This window comes from Taudactylus pleione, unplaced genomic scaffold (assembly GCF_031769625.1).
Source record: "Taudactylus pleione unplaced genomic scaffold, aTauple2 ptg000043l, whole genome shotgun sequence".
In the NCBI taxonomy this organism is placed as follows: Eukaryota; Metazoa; Chordata; class Amphibia; order Anura; family Myobatrachidae; genus Taudactylus; species Taudactylus pleione.
The window spans coordinates 15820806-15837520 of NW_028284445.1; positions in this window are offsets into that span (position 1 = coordinate 15820806).

Here is a 16715-nt window from a genome sequence, read left to right on the forward strand (position 1 = left end):
CATTACACTATATGTTGTTTTATGTCTTTTGTTTCATGTATGAATGTCAGATCAACACCTTAACACGCCCATAAGACGCACATAACCTCCTCACACACCCATAAATCGTGACAGTCCCCTAACATGCCCATAAGTCGTGACAGTCCCCTAACATGCCCATAAGTTGTGACAGTCCCCTAACATGCCCATAAGTCGTGACAGTCCGCTAACATGCCCATAAGTCGTGACAGTCCGCTAACATGCCCATAAGTCGTGACACTCCCCTAACATGCCCATAAGTCATGACACTCCCCTAACATGCCCATAAGTCATGACACTCCCCTAACATGCCCATAAGTTGTGACAGTCCCTTAACATGCCTATAAGTTGTGACACTCCCCTAACACGCCCATAAGTCATAACACTCACCTAACATGCCCATAAGTTGTGACAGTCCCCTAACATGCCCATAAGTTGTGACAGTCCCCTAACATGCCCATAAGTTGTGACAGTCCCTTAACATGCCTATAAGTTGTGACACTCCCCTAACACGCCCATAAGTCATAACACTCACCTAACATGCCCATGAATCGACCTTTTCTTGTGCACACTTTAGGACACCATCCAGGAATGCCCATGGTTTTGCCTCGCCGGTTCTAATGCCATTGCCTCCATATGCAATGGCGGACTCTGTGTACACTCAGGGGAAGGCACGTGCCATGGGGGTAGCCAGGACTTTTAGCTCATGCGCAATAGCAAATAATCGATTAACTGAGCAAACATCGACATTGCGTGCAGCTCTGAGTCAGGCCCATAGAGTATGAAGGTAGTGTATTGTAGGAGTAAAGTGAAGCATGATGGTCGACACAAGATTATACAATGAAAGGTGGGCAGTGGCGTATCTATAATGGGTGCATTGTGTGCAGGGCACACGGGCCCCCCGGGTCCAGGGGGCCCCGCACCGCACACACTGCACCCATATTATTTTAGACTTACCTGTCCGTGGTCCCACGTTGGGTGTCTGCGCTGCTCAGAACACCGGAAACTGGCCGCCGCAGTCATTTTTCCGGTGTTCTGTATTATGGGCCTAATTCAGACCCGCTCGCGAGCGTAGGACACTCGCAAGCGGGTCGATGGTGCCCTAATGCGGATGCGCACGACGGAGGGACAGCCAAGCAGTCGCTCCGGGTCTCGCACCAAAGGGGGCGTGCTGTCGATGGTGACTGACAGCACGCCCCCTTTGGTGGGCATGCCGGAGGCGTGGCTGCCAGACGGAGGCGTTCCCATGGGAACGCCTATCGTCTGGGTCCGGCCCCACTGACATCACTAGTGATGTCACTGGGAGTGATTTTGGCCCTGATAGAGCCAAAATCACTCCAGGGCTTGCGGCAACGAGACCCTACCTACAGGGTCTCGTCACAAGCCCGATGGTAGCGATGGTCTTGACCATCGCGACCATCATCATGGACGCTCGAATAAGCTGTGGGTGGTAACCCACAGCTATGCGAGCGTCCAAGAGGCCGCTCCATTTATAGGTAGGATGGTCCTGGTCAGAGCGTCCGGCTCTGAATCAGGCCTTATGTCCATACAACTGCAGCATTTTGTTACAATGGTTCTGAGTTCTACGTAAACCCAATGGTTTATGCACAACTCCGATCAACGCATGTGCAGGATCTGGACTGCGCATATGCTGATCACTGACTGCAATGGCGGTTGCAGTCCCCACTAAGCCGCAGCATGATTGACATGCTGAGGCTATTTGGGTGCGGGGAAGGGGCGGGAATGGTCAGCATTCTTGAGAACGGGGGCGTGTCGGCCCTGTTTTCAAAACATGCCTAGGCCAGTGTCTGCGTCTTCCGTGGCCAATGTTTAGATCTTTGGACGCAGCAGCGGATGACAGAGGCTTGCAGGAGGCATCTAGTGGCACAATACGCCTCCTGCTGCATTAATATAACTACACACAAAGACTTCTTGCTTGTGCTTACTAAACACACGTCCATAATCTGCTGCATCATTCTACTGCGAGCGCTCAAAAGACAAGCCAGAGGAAAAGCCGTGAACAATCAGTGGCATGCGTACGATGCCAATAATCGCTCCTAACGCGTGCATGGACAATTGAATATGACCATGGATCAGGCCCAATGCTATTCTTCTAGCACCTTGTGTGTCAAGCACCAGATGATGGCACCCCAAACGTTTGGGGTGTCATGTACTAAATCAGGCCCATGGTGAGATATATCGCAACTTTTTCCCAGCTGTGACTAACACACAACTTTTTCTAAGGAGAGGGTGAGCTACTTGTCACCAGATGGAGCCATTGGTACTCGGTTTATTTATTGAAAGTATTACTTTACTAGCAACATCAGAGTTCTTCTTTGCAAAAATAAATAAATAAATACCCCAGAAAACTGTCTATTTAGGCCAATTCCAGAAGTGTAATGGTTTGAGAAAGCCAACTGGCATCCTTCGGTAACATTAGATTGTATGGTAAAATGTCAGACATGGGACTGAGGGATAGCAGAGTAACAGAGCTTTTGTGCAAAGAAAGCAAGATTCTACAACTAGCTGTTCAAGCAGAATACCAGGAGTAGAATGGTTTGAGAAACCATTATAGATCATACAGCAAACTGTCAGACAGAGGCTGGGATGCACTAAATGAAAAATGCGGTAAAAACCCTGTTTCCGGGGGTTTACTGCATTTCCGTATGCATCAATGTCCTGTCCGCCGGACTGCAATGCGGAGGGTAACACCAGCTATTGCTGGCGTTACCCTATAGAAGCCTATGGGCCTCTACCGCATCGCGCTGCCACGTGCACAGATGGACTCCCGGGTCATAAACCCGGAAGTCCACGAGGTGGCAGGGATCGCAAAGGACAGCTCTTATCAGAAGAGCTGCCATTTGCTGTACTGATCGCATGTGTTAGTGCATATGCTATCAGTACAATTGCGGTGTCCGGCGGTAAGTGGAGCAATATGTTAGTGCATCCCGCCTAGAGGAGAGCAGCATGATGGGTCTATTTACTAAGCAGTGTTAGGAGACAGAGTGAAAAGTGATAAGAAAGTGATAAGGTGCCAGCCAATCAGCTCCCAACTGTCATCTCACAGGCTGTGTTTGAAAAATGACAGTTGGGAGCTGATTGGCTGGCACCTTATCACTTTCTTATCACTTTTCACTCTGTCTCCTAACACTGCTTAGTAAATATACCCCTGAGCGTGCTAAATGTTGGTGGAATCAGGGGCAGCTTGGGCATCTATATAGGAAAACCCCTGGAACTGCTTCATGCGTGAACAGAAGGGGGGTCCATAAATTGCTACAGAAACGGAAAGAATGGCTCAACCACGTCTAGTTTCTGTAATCTAACATCCGTGACCTAAATGTGATCCACCAAAGCTTTAGCCACCAATCAGACTGCTGCCAAACCACTGTCTGAATGCCAGATATGATGTTTGTTTAATGCAAAAATAAATTGGCAGCCTGCCGCTGCTATGCCACTGATAGCGAGGACACACCGTGGTGTGCAACAACCATAAATAATAAGGTTTGTGAAAGATGACATCTCTTCCAACATGGAGAGGCCAAGCAGTGTTAGTTATAGAAGGTCAGTTAATAAAAGTAGACAGTGGTTGTGCTGGAGAGTATACAATATTGCTTTGCCAGTTGGGAGATGTGTCATGTATTGTGGTTGCTCTTTAATAAGTATGGATTAGGCACATGGCTAAGATTAAATTGGGATACGATTATTGAAATATAAAGGGATGGAGACATCAAGAACAGTTTTTTTCTTCTCCCAACCATAGGACTTGACTTTTCCACCACCGGAAATGCAGGAGATTGGGTATAATCCTATACAGCTAATACAGTAGCAGTTATTTTAAACTGCAGGAAACCAATATAATGGAAACATTTGTACACACTAAAGTGATACATGCAAAAAAACACAACCAGCCCTGATATCACCATAGTCTACAGATTCATTTAAACTATAAATAGAAGCTAAACAGTAATATTTTAGGAGAAAAATGTAAATAAGTAAAGAAGTGGGCATGCATTTTAAAATGTACTAGTTGGGCAAGTACTAATTCTTGTCCACCTACGGAAGCACTGATGCCCACACTTTTTTCTCAAATCATTCTAAAAGTTTTTTCTCAGAATGTGAACTTCATCAACCACCCCTATAGGCTATAGAGTAAGTTAATCGGCATTCCGAATGGCTACACCAGAATGTTAACATGGTCTCAATGTCGACATGTACAGAATGTCAACATGCAATATGTCGACAGTGTCTAGAATGTCGACATTGTGAATATTGACAGTCAGAATGTCAACACTCAGTTTTAGAGTTAAGGTTAGGTTTATTTGACAAGTGAATGGGAAATCTCATTGTCAACATGCCAAATGTCAACATTCACACTGTCAACATAATATCGGTGTAGACAATGTGAATGTCGACATTTGACGTGGGCATTTTGTACAAAATCCAGAATGTCGACAATCAGAACATGTTGATATTCTGAATGTCGACATTCTTATTGTTGACAAAATATACCACACACCCCTATAGTGTTACTCAGGGGCGCCGTGAGGGGGGGGGAGTGGGTACAAACTAACCAGGCCCGGGCATGCTGGAGGGGCACGGTGGGGGCCCGGGTCCGGCACCGCTCCCCCCCCCTCTTACATCACACAGCAGCCGCTGCCCTGGAGACTGCTCGTGGCTGCTAAGAAGCAGCCACAACAGTCTCCTACAGTATGTCTGTGGGGGGAGCGATCAAGCTGATCGCGCCCCCCACTGGTTATGCACCGGGATGAGGGGGCTCGCTGCTCCCCCCTTCACCAGCGCGCAGTACCGCTTCGCGGCGCTGCAAAGCTGTTTTTTTACGGGGGTGTGGCCACACCTCCCGCGATTAGGCCACGATCTCTTTTTAACAGGGGCCCGGCGTGGCTCTTGACGGGCCTGGTGTTACTGGGTTCTATTTTGTTGGTCTACATTGTAGATTGTAGCTCAGGGGAGAAGTACTGTTTTACAGTCATACTTACACTAATTAATATAAGCTGGGTGCAAGGGCTGGCATCATCCGTTTAACATATGGGAGGAGCCATAAGCTGGTGGCCATTCACTATTACAGATTATGGAGGAGTACACAGATAAGTGAGGGAGACAAAAGCATAGAAAGCAGATTGTTACATTTATTTCCTTTTGGGGGTGATCCCATTTTGGAACATTGCCTAAGATCCTATGGAGTTTTATAACCAACTCTGATATGTGATGTCATTCTGACCAGTGTGACATTCTGTTTTTTTACTGTGTCTATATACAGTATAATTCTGCAGCCTTAGTTACGCTGTTTTGTACCTTTATTATGTAAGGTGCTGCAGAAATTTGTGGCGCCTTATAAAAAAAATGCTAATAATAATAATGATGGAGGTAAATGGCGTCTGCCTCTTGCTGCCAAGATCTCCAGTGAGGGCTTGCTGGTATATATTGTTCAGAATAGAGCAGATGCCCGGGGTGGTGCAGTGTTAGTGATGGCACAGAGATGGAAAGTATCTTGGAGAGGTAGTTTTATGAGAGGGCAGAGCATTGTCTAGTTACCCAGCAGATTATTATATTGTATTAAGCATGATAAATATATAGAAATACATCTAGACACTGGCCCTGATTCAGAGCCGGACGCTCTGACAGAGCGCTCGCTCTGAATCAGGGCCGTCCCTCCTCCTTTTTGGAGCGGCCTCCTGGCCGCTCGCATAGCTGTGGGTGACCACCCACAGCTATAGCGAGCGGCCAAAATGATGGTCAAGACCATCGCGACCATCAGGCTTGCGACGAGACCCTTGCGGTAGGGTCTCATCTGCCGCAAGCCCTGGAGTGCTTTTGGCTCTATCAGAGCCAAAAGCACTCCCACTGACATCACTAGATGTCAGAGGGGCCGGCCCCAGACGGTAGGCGTTCCCATGGGAATGCCTCTGTCTGGGCAGCCACGCCCCTGGCACGCCCACCAAAGGGGGCGTGCTGTCAATCACCATCGACAGCACGCCCCCTTTGGTGCGAGACCCATAACGACGGCTTGGCCATCAATATTCGGGTCTCGTGCATGCGCACGATGGAGTCGCCTCTGTCTTGCACATGCGCACTTGGGCAACATCGGCCCACTTGCGAGCGCTCAGCGCTCGCGAGCGGATCTGAATCAGGCCCACTGTTTCATGCCCTTGAATTCATCGCTATAATTTCTTATTGGTTGCAACATTTCTTTCAACATGGGGCCTGATTCAGAGAAGGAGGCAATGCCGATGGCTACGCAGTTTGAGTTACTATCGGTAATATGTGCATGCGTCTGTGTCACCCTGCACATGCGCCAACTTTCATTACCGTTGTCGCTCGCAGTGAGAATTTTTTCGCAAAGCGATTGACAAACAGACACCGATTGTGGGTGGCAATGGGGGATGAGTCAAACACAGGCATCTCATGACCATTTTCAGGGGGTGTCTCAGCTTGACACTGTGATCCCGTACACATCAAAAATGGCTCAAGCGTCTCAGATCCCACGGTCATTCTGTGCACCCATAGAGTTACTCAGAAGTCCAATATAGACTAATCTGTGACCGATGCTGCGTCATTCCTACTGAGTCACTTGAATTTGCGAAGCCGTTGGTGGGCGTCTTAATCCAAATACTGGCGGCTGCAACATTTTCATATTTCCGCGCAGCCGCTGCGTACAAATCTGCGGCAGCATTACCTTCCATCTCTGAACCAGGCCCCTGGTCTCATCTTACCTATGTGGGCTTCAAAGAGTCCTACTTGTTCAGCACATTTGGTGTTGAGCGTTGAGCTACCCATTTGAAGGCAATGGCTACAAACGTAATGCCTAGATCTAAACAATGATCACATATGTCCAATGACCAGAAGGACACTAAACATTTTATTTGATTAGGTTTAATGCAGATTAACTTCTTCTTCGGTAATCAATCTTCTAATACGAGGAACAACGCCAGGTTATGCATTAAGAGTTCATGCCTGTCTCCATTAACATCATTTAGTTATTAGACTTTCCACTAATTAAGACTGGTTCCCACCAGTAACTGCAAAAGATCCCCCCATCTCTTTCATTATAATTGATTCTGCACTCCTAAATTACTTTTGATCTCCATACTGATTAAATTAGCTTTGTGGGCTTCATCTCAAATCTTGGGGAAATTATCTAAAAATCATGAAATCAATTCCCTTACGCTGCTTTACTCTTTTATGTTTGGGCCTCATGGAAGGATGGCTAAACACGTACAGGCCCTATGAAAGTGTGCAGCCCAGGACTACTCGCCAGCCTTCCACTGCCTTTGAGAACCATCTGGGTCAATTTCCTTCCAAGTTAATGAAATGCAAATATAAATTCCAGCAGTTCTTCAGCTGCAGGCTGCCCAGCTCATTAGCATGACAGTGGCTGAGAGATGAGGCCTGACCCTGTGCACTTCCCCTCAATCTCATTAAGTTGTAACTCTATCCTGGCCACATTCATGGTGTCTATTGACGCTGAAAGGCATCTTTATCCTAAACTAGCTAAATTCACATTCAATGGGTTTTTCTCTATTTACAAGGCTGTCGCTCTTCTGTATCCACATGAAAGTGAAAATTTCGTGTCTGGGTGTCAACGTCTTTCAAAGTTTTGAAAAAATATGTGAAAAATGTGTACTGCTTTTACTTGTGAAAATAAAATAAACCCTACTTGCATTGAAGCACTATATTTTCCAGATTTGCAATTAGAGGGGTATTAAATTCCAGGCAATGTACCGCCACAATGTTTTGCTGCGCACATCCCTGAGAATTATGGTAGCCCAGGATCACCCTGTGCAATCATGTGAGGTGCAAAGAAAAAATGGTGATGTTGACGGCTGCAAGGTGTCAAAGTTCCGACCGCTCCAATATCCTTCTGACAGCACTTTGCGGACCCAGTCTAAAATGTAATCCCCCCACTAAGTGTGCAAACCACTGCGAGAGATCGGGAAAAGTTTGCTCGCTGCACATGGACAACCCAGCAGAGTGAGTGACAGGAGAAGCCATTTGTGGGTAGTGACAGGGGCTGGCCATTATAAATGGGGGAGTGGAGGTGCGAACGCAGGCGTGCCTGAGCATCTAAACACCGTTTCAGAGGCGTGCATAATTAGGAGGCAGCGTCATTGTACACTGAAGTGTTCACGGTGCTTGCGGCAGGGTATGGTCAACCACAGCGTTGCGATAGCATCCGCTGGTACCCGATGTACCGATGGTTGCATACACTTCCTGGAGATGACATGCACAAGTGGGCATCTTAAGACTGGCTGGTGGGCATCTACATACACTAAGCGATTGCATGCCAAGACATAGTGGGCATGCTTATACCTTGGCATGCGATCGCCTGCCTTGCTTGGAGTGTGCCGGATTTGCAAACGCTGGTAGCGAGCGACCGCATCTAGCGAGTGGATCTGAATCGGGCCCTGTGATCGTAGTTCCACAGCGTGGGAGTGATTTAAGAAAAGACACAAGAACTACAGGATTTCTGATGAATTCTGAAATAAGCTGTGTCTGTAGAGTGGAGCATCATTGTAGGAGTATGGATTACAATAGTTCTTTCTTTCGCACCACTATTAATGACTATCTAATGCTTTTAATGAATTCTACATTTTATTGGCGAATAAAGTGAGAAAAGAATTGGTATCATGTGGATATATTACAAAAATTAGTTTGCTTGCACTTCTCTGTAAGACTGTAATCAATGTAAATTCTTATTGTGCTGCCCTGATGATGTATGAATTATGGAAAGCAGATCTTCTGGAAGGATAACGTGCTTAATTCTTGCTACAGTATATTGCATAGTGGAGGAATGACACCTGATATCCTACAGACAAACTTTCTTGAAGCTTAAAGCTGGGGAGGGCTGATCATTTAAATAGCAGTTGTTCGGCCCAACTGCATAGATGTGTATGCAGGTGCGTTAGCTGGTAAACACCTCACATGCTCCTGCAACAGTTGGATAGCCAACCTTCCGATCCCCTTGGAGAATGAGCTAAAAAATAGCTCAGTACCTACGGGGTGCCCACTGATCAGATAATAGCTTAGAGCACGGGTTCTCAAACTCGGTCCTCAGGACCCCAAACAGTGCATGTTTTGCAGGTCTCCTCACATAATTACAAGTTATATAGATAGCTGCATCTGTTGATCTTTTACATGGTGTCAGTGAGTAACAATTACACCGGTGCACCTGCTAGGCGACCTGGAAAAAGTGCACTGTGTGGAGTCCTGAGGACCGAGTTTGAGAACCACTGGCTTAGAGGTTGGAAAGGTTTATCTGATCTGCAGAGTGATCTGCACAGTGTTGTACGCTATTAGCAAAGCAGCTGCGTCTTTGGATGCAGCTGCTGTGCAAAAATATGCTAACGCCGCAGGAGATGTAACATCGGTCATCAGAGTTACCATCAGGTTACTCAGGATGGGCGGTATTTTCACACAACTGAAGCCAGTGAAATTGCGCACAAGGACGCTGTCACTGGCTTCAGCATGCCCCAAAAACAGGGCTGATGACCACATTTTCTGGGGCACTGAAAAAAAAAGCCTAACTAACATAGGATATCAATATAGAAGTGTATTAATGGACGTAATAAAAGGGTTCTTAAGGTGGCCATACACGGCACGATATACTGTAGGTGCTATATCGTGCCGTGTATGGGCATGAAATCGTAGCTGATATCGTGCTGCGCGCTCCTGTGGGATCGTATCCCCAGATCTTCCCGTATGTTTATCTGATCCCAGATCTGTTCATCTTATCTGGGATGCGATGTACGATCCCATTCAGATGGAGGAGGGGGGAGCCAGCATATCATGCGGTCAGCGGGGACCATACAATTGCCGACGCTGACAGCACGATCCGTCTGCTGACGGAACGGCAGTCGCAATACACGGTGCATCGCACCGTTTATGGCGACCTTCAAATTGTGACAATTGGCTGTTATACGTGTATTTGCATTAGCCTTGAAAAATTATAAAAAGCTATATATTTGTTTTGAGAAAATAACGGCTGGACGTAAATTGGGCATTAAAATAGGTTCAAGTATATTTTTGTGTCTATAAAGTGCACTTTTAAAAAATTATAAAAATACACCTGCTGCAGCCACCTGCAATGTTGAAAACACCTGTCCCATCATACAGCCCCCTAAATACCAGGCCCACTACTTGTTTAAAAACTAGGGTTTGAGCGGGTTCGGATTTCTGAAATCCAAACCCCCTCGAGCCCAACCGATCCGAGGCCAATCCGAGTCAGGCTCGACTTTTTCCGCCTGACTCGGATCTGAAATCGAGGCAAAACGTCAACATCCCGCCTTCCGGGTCTCGCGGGTTTTGGATTCTATATAAGGTACCCGCATTGCAGGGGCAGAACTATGGGAGACAATGGAGGCGTCTGCCGCTGGGCTCCAGCTCTGAAGGGGCACCTCCTCCATTGTCCACAACATATTCACCCCACTTAGGGCTGTAACTATGTACCCAGAGTATACCATCACGGCCGCCCAATACATGGCACCCCTTCCCGATCCCTGAGTAGCCACCATACACTAGTGGAGAGCTCCATGTCAGACCATCAGCTGCTGCCTTCATTTATCTATAGCCTGTCTGCATACGAATTGTTACATTACAGTGTCAGCGGCTGTGACGGAGGGAGGGGCACTAAATTATAACTTGCCTCCGGGCGTCTGGGATGAACTTACGCCACTGCTGCGTCTGCGCCATTTTCTCACTCTGCTGTGGACAGTGAAGAGGGAGGGTGGGAGTTAGGGCTGGCTGGGCTGTGTAGTGTAGTGCAGTGTGGTGTTGTGCTGTGCTGCTGTTGTCCATAGGGGCTGTGTCCACTCCTCCAAAGTCCATAGGGGCTGGCTGGACTGTGTTGTGCAGTCAGGTGTACATAGGGGCTGTGTCCACTCCAAAGTCCTGTGCAGTGTCCCAGTCCTAAAGGGGTACTGTAGTGTTGTCCAGGGGGTACTCTGTCGATCAGGGGTGGTCCTCCCAAGTGCTAAAAAAATAATATATTTTCTGTGTTTGTGAATTGTGTGCGCAGTAGCCGCACGTGCATCAACAAAGTAGTGCCAAGCGTGCGCCTGTGTCATAAGTAAAGGGCCGGCTGGCTTGACCGTTAAAGGGTGCTGTAACCCCCAAAGTGTAAACCAAATAATATATATTTTTTTCTGTGTTTGTGAATTGTGTGCGCAGTAGCTGCACGTGCATCAACAAAGTAGAGCCAAGCGTGCGCCTGTGTCATAAGTAAAGGGCCGGCTGGCTTGACCGTTAAAGGGTGCTGTAACCCCCAAAGTGCACTCCAAACAAAATAAAAAATTATTTTCTGTGTTTGAGAATTGTGTGCAATGTGGCTGCACGTGCATCAACAGAGGAGCAGCGCCAAGCGTGCGCCTGTGTCCCATAAGTAAAGGGCCGGCTGGCTTGTCTGTTAAAGGGTGCTGTAACCCCCAAAGTGCACTCCAAACAAAATAAAAAAATATTTTCTGTGTTTGTGAATTGTGTGCACTGTGGCCGCACGGTTATCAACACAGTAGCGCCAAGCGTGCATCTGTCTGTTAAAGGGTGGTGTAACCCCCAAAGTGCACTCCAACAAAAATAAAATATTTTCTTCTGTGTTTGTGAATTGTCTGCACTGTACATGCATCCTCAAAGCAGCAGCGCCAAGCGTGCGTCTGTCTGTTAAAAGGTGGTGTAACCCTCAAAGTGCGCTCCACAAAAAATTAAAAATTCTTTTTTTTTCTGTCTTTGTGAATTGTGTGCACTGTAGCTGCACGTGCATCAACAAAGGAGCAGCGACAAGCATGCGCCAGTGTCCCATAAGTAAAGAGCAGGCTGGCTCTTTTCTTAAAGGGTGGTGTAACCCACAAAGTGCACTAGTCTCCAACTATAATAAAAAATAATTTTCTGTGTTTGTGTGCGCCTTAGCCGCACGTATATATCAATATAACATAAATGGAGGACCAAACTTTCTCCAATAAAAATAAAATAGGGAAATATCAAGGACCATTTCCTCCTAGTGCTGAAGCTGCTGCCAGTAGTCATGACATAGACGATAACATGCCATCAACGTCGTCTGCCAAGGCCGATGCCAAATGTCATAGTAGAGGGCATATACAATCCCAAATGACAAAGTTCAGGAAAATGACCTTAAAAAAACATTTAAATCATCTGAGGAGAAAAGTAAACTTGCCAATATGCCATTTACGACACGGAGTGGCAAGGAACGGCTAAGGTCTATCCCTATGTTCATGACTAGTGGTTCAGCTTCACATGAAGATTGAAGCCCTCATCCTGCTAAAAAAATCAAACTAGTTAAGCTGGCAAAAGCACAGTGATAAACTGTGCGTTCTAAGAAGATATCACAAATCCCCAAGGAGAGTCCAAGTGTGGTGGCGGTTGCGATGCCTGACCTTCCCAGCACTGGACGGGAAGAGGTGGCTCTTTCTACCATTTGCACGCCCTTTGCAAGTGCTGAAAGGAGCACCCACAGTCCACTTGCTGATATGCAAATTGAAGATGTCACTGTTGAAGTACAACAGTATGAGGATACTGGTTTAGCTGGCGCTGAGGAGGAAGTTGGTGAGGAGGATCCTGATGGTAATGTTGTTTGTTTAAATCAGGTCCGGGGGAGACAGTTGTTGTCCGTGGGTTGAAAAAGCCCATCACGGTCATGCCTGGGCAGAAGACCAAACATTCCACCTCTTTGGTCTGGCAATATTTCTATCCAAATCTGGACAACAACTGTCTTGCCATATGTACCATATGTAAATGTGAAATAAGTAGGAGTAGGGATGTTAACCACCTAGGAACATCCTCCCTTATACATCACCTGCAGCGCGTTCATAAAAAGTTACTGTCAAGTTCAGAAACTTTGGCTAAGACCGTAAGCAGTCCAGGGACACCTAAATCCCTTTGTCCTGTTGTATCCAAGCGCCTGCAAACCACAACGTCAATTTCCTCCTTAGTCAGGATCGGAAGTAGTCCTGCAGGCCATGTCACTGGCATGACTGACTCTCCTATTCGGTGTTCCTTCGGAGGATCCTGCATTGCTACGTCTACTGCTGCCGCTGCTGCTGTTGCTGCTGGGAGTCGTTCATCATCCCAGAGATGAAGTAGGAACACCACTACTTTTACTAAACAATTGACCCTCCAACAGTCCTTAGCGAGGAGGATGAAGTACGACAGCAGTCATCCTGAAGCAAAACGTATAACTGAGGACTTGATTGCTATGTCGGTGTTAGATGTGCGTCCAGTATCCGCCATTAGAGCAGTGGAATTTAGACAATTGATGGAGGTAGTGTGTCCCCGGTTCCAAATCCCGTCTAGATTCCACTTCACTAGGCAGGCGATACCGAGACTGTACAGAAACGTCAGAAAAAGTGTCCTCAATGTCCTCAATGTCCTGAAAAATGCAGTTGTACCCAATGTCCACTTAACCACGGACATGTGGACAAGTGGAACAGGGCAGACTAAGGACTATATGACTGTGACAGCCCACTGGGTAGATGTATCACCTTACGCAGCAACAACAGCAGCGTCACCAGTAGCAGGATCTCAGAAACACCAGCTCGTTCCAAGGCAGGCTACGCTGTGTATCACCGGTTTCAGTAAGAGGCACACCGCCGACAACCTCTTAGAGAAACTGAGGGAAATCATCGCCCAGTGGCTTACGCCACTTAGACTCTCCTGGGGATTTGTGATATCTGACAATGCCACGAATATTGTTCGGGTATTACATCTGGGCAAATTCCAGCACGTCCCATGTTTTGCTCACACAATAAACTTGGTTGTGCAGAATTTTCTAAAAAGCAACAGGGGCATGCAGGAGATGCTTTGGGCGGCCCGAAAAATTTCTGGCCACTTTCGCCATTCAGCGACTGCGTGCTGAAGACTGGAGCACCAGCAAACACTCTTGAACCTGTCCTGCCATCACCTGAAGCAAGAGGTTGTGACGTGATGGAACTCAACCCCCTATATGCTTCAGAGGATGGAGCAGCAGCAAACCTATGACATAGGCAAAGGAGGGGGTATGCACCTGACTCAAGCGCAGTGGAGAATGATTTCCGTGTTGTGCAAGGTTCTCCAGCCCTTCAAACTTGCCACACGTGAAGTCAGTTCAGACACTGCCAGCTTGAGTCAGGTCATTCCCCTCATCAGGCTTTTGCAGAAGCAGCTGGAGAAAGTGAAGGAGGAGCTAAGACGGAGCGATTCCGCTTGGCATGTGGGACTTGTGGATGAAGCCCTTCATTCGCTTTGCCAGGATTCCAGGGTGGTCAATCTGTTGAAATCAGACCACTACGTTTTGGCCACCGTGCTCGATCCTAGGTTTAAAGCCTATGTGGTGTCTCTCTTTCCGGCTGACACAAGCCTGCAGAGGTGCAAAGACCTGCTGGTGAACACACTGTCAGCTGAAGCGGAACGTGACACGTCAACAGCTCCTTCTTCATTTTCTCCCGCAACTGGGGCTGCCAGGAAAAAACTTAGGTATCCTAAGCAACCCGCTGGTGGTGATGCATGGCAGGCAGGACCAAGTTTGGACATCTGGTCCGGACTGAAGGACCTGGCAACAATTTCTGACATGTCTACTGTCACTGCATATATTCTGTCACCATTGACAGAATGGTGGAGGATTACATTGGTGACAGCATCCAAGTAGGCATGTCAGACAGTCCGTACCTGTACTGGCAGGAAAAAGAGGCAATTTGGAGGCCCCTGTACAAACTGGCTCTATTTTACCTGTGTTGCCCCCCCTCCAGTGTGTACTCCGAAAGAGTGTTTAGTGCAGCTGGGAACCTTGTCAGCGAAAAGCGTAGGAGGTTGCTTCCACAAAATGTGGAGAAGATGATGTTCATAAAAATGAATTATCAACTCTTCCAGGGAGACCAGCCTCCAGAACGTACAGAGGGACCTGTGGTGGTGGATTCCAGTGGGGACGAATTAATACTCTTTGAGGATGAGGATGTACACAACACTGAAGAGGATGAGGAATCGGTGGATGAGGAGGATGAGGATGACATCTTGCCTCCGTAGAGCCAGTTTGTGCAGGGACAGATTAATTGCCAGCTTGTTTTGTGGGGGCCCAAACGAACCAATCATTTCAGCCACAGTCGTGTGGCAGACCCTGGCGCTGAAATGATTGGTTTGTTAAAGTGTGCATGTCCTGTTTATACAACATAAGGGTGGGTGGGAGGACCCAAGGACAATTCCATCTTGCACCTCTTTTTTTTTCTTTGCATTATGTACTGTTTGGGGCCTAGTTTTTCAAACTGCTATCCTGTCTGCCACTGCAGTGTCACTCCTAGATGGGCCACGTGTCTGTGCTTCCCACTCGTATCGCTTAGCATAGTCATCCAGCTACCTCGGTGCAACCTTTTGGAATAAAAACACTATTGTGAGGTGTGAGGTGTTCAGAATAGACTGGAAATGAGTGGAAATTAAGGCTATTGAGGTTAATAATAGCATAGGAGCAGAAAAACCCACAAATTCTGTGATTTTACCTGTTTTTATGCTTTTTTTTAAAAAAAATACAGATCCAAAACACAAAACCCAGAACCCAAAACACGGAAGGGTGGTTTTGGCAAAACCATTCCAGATCCAAAACACGAAGAAAGATCCAGATCCAAAACCAAAACACAAAACACGAAAAGTGGCCGGTGCACACCCCTACTTTAAACCTATTTTCCACTACTTTTATTTTTTTCGACCCAAAATTTAAATTTTTTAGCTAAAAATATGGATTTTACTTTTTTTTTTTTCACCTGCTCTGAGATAGTGAAAACTTATCTCCAGTTTCTGTCTATGCAATTATCGCACATGAGAGAATTGAATTGTGCGAATTCGAAATAATCGCATAAGCATTAATTTATCGCAAAAATGAGGCTTATTGCTTCTAATTGAATCCAGCCCTATGTATGTAATATCCAGGGGCCCGTGTGTACCGAACAGCCTGCACCCATTATAGATACGCCTCTGGTAATATCAGACTGTATGAAACAGCTCCTGGTGTATATGTAATAGCCTGTGGACTGCAGGTATTGGCGAGTAACGTGAGAGACTGCCTGATGTTTTAAATTATCAGTCCTTTAAAAGGCAAAATCAACTTGGTTTTGCTTTTTAAGTAAATTACTGCTACTTTAAATTATTTGGCAGTCTCGCACAGGACTCGCCAATACCTGCTGTCTGCAGGCTATGACATTTACCCCCAATAGTACAAACCAAATTTGCAAACCATTGCTCTTTAGTAGTGATAGGAGTTTGTTGTGTATTTTTATAGATCTGTTTTTATACTTACTGACTGCATGGAGGTTATCTGACAACATGGTAGAAAGGCCAATAATGTGATTTAACCGATAGGTGATCCCAGACGTAGAGATGGATGTCTCCTTAGATCAGGTTTGTTAAACCTTTAGGCGTAGTCATTTGAAATTTTGGTGTTCATTCAGGTTTTTGCCAAAATTTCATGAGTGTTCTGATTCCTGTCAGGACCAGCATGGACAGATACAGAAGCTCCATACACCTTACCAGTGCTGCCAAACATCGCTGGTGGCAGCAATGGAGGAGTGTGCATGCAACAGACGGAGGGGCTGATTCAGCCCAGATTCACTTGCTATTGTCTGATGTTTTCAGGATTGTGCATCCGTCGGAGTCACAGTGTGCATGTGCCGCAATGCTGCTGCAGCTCCGTTTGCAGTGAGGGGGAAGCCGCA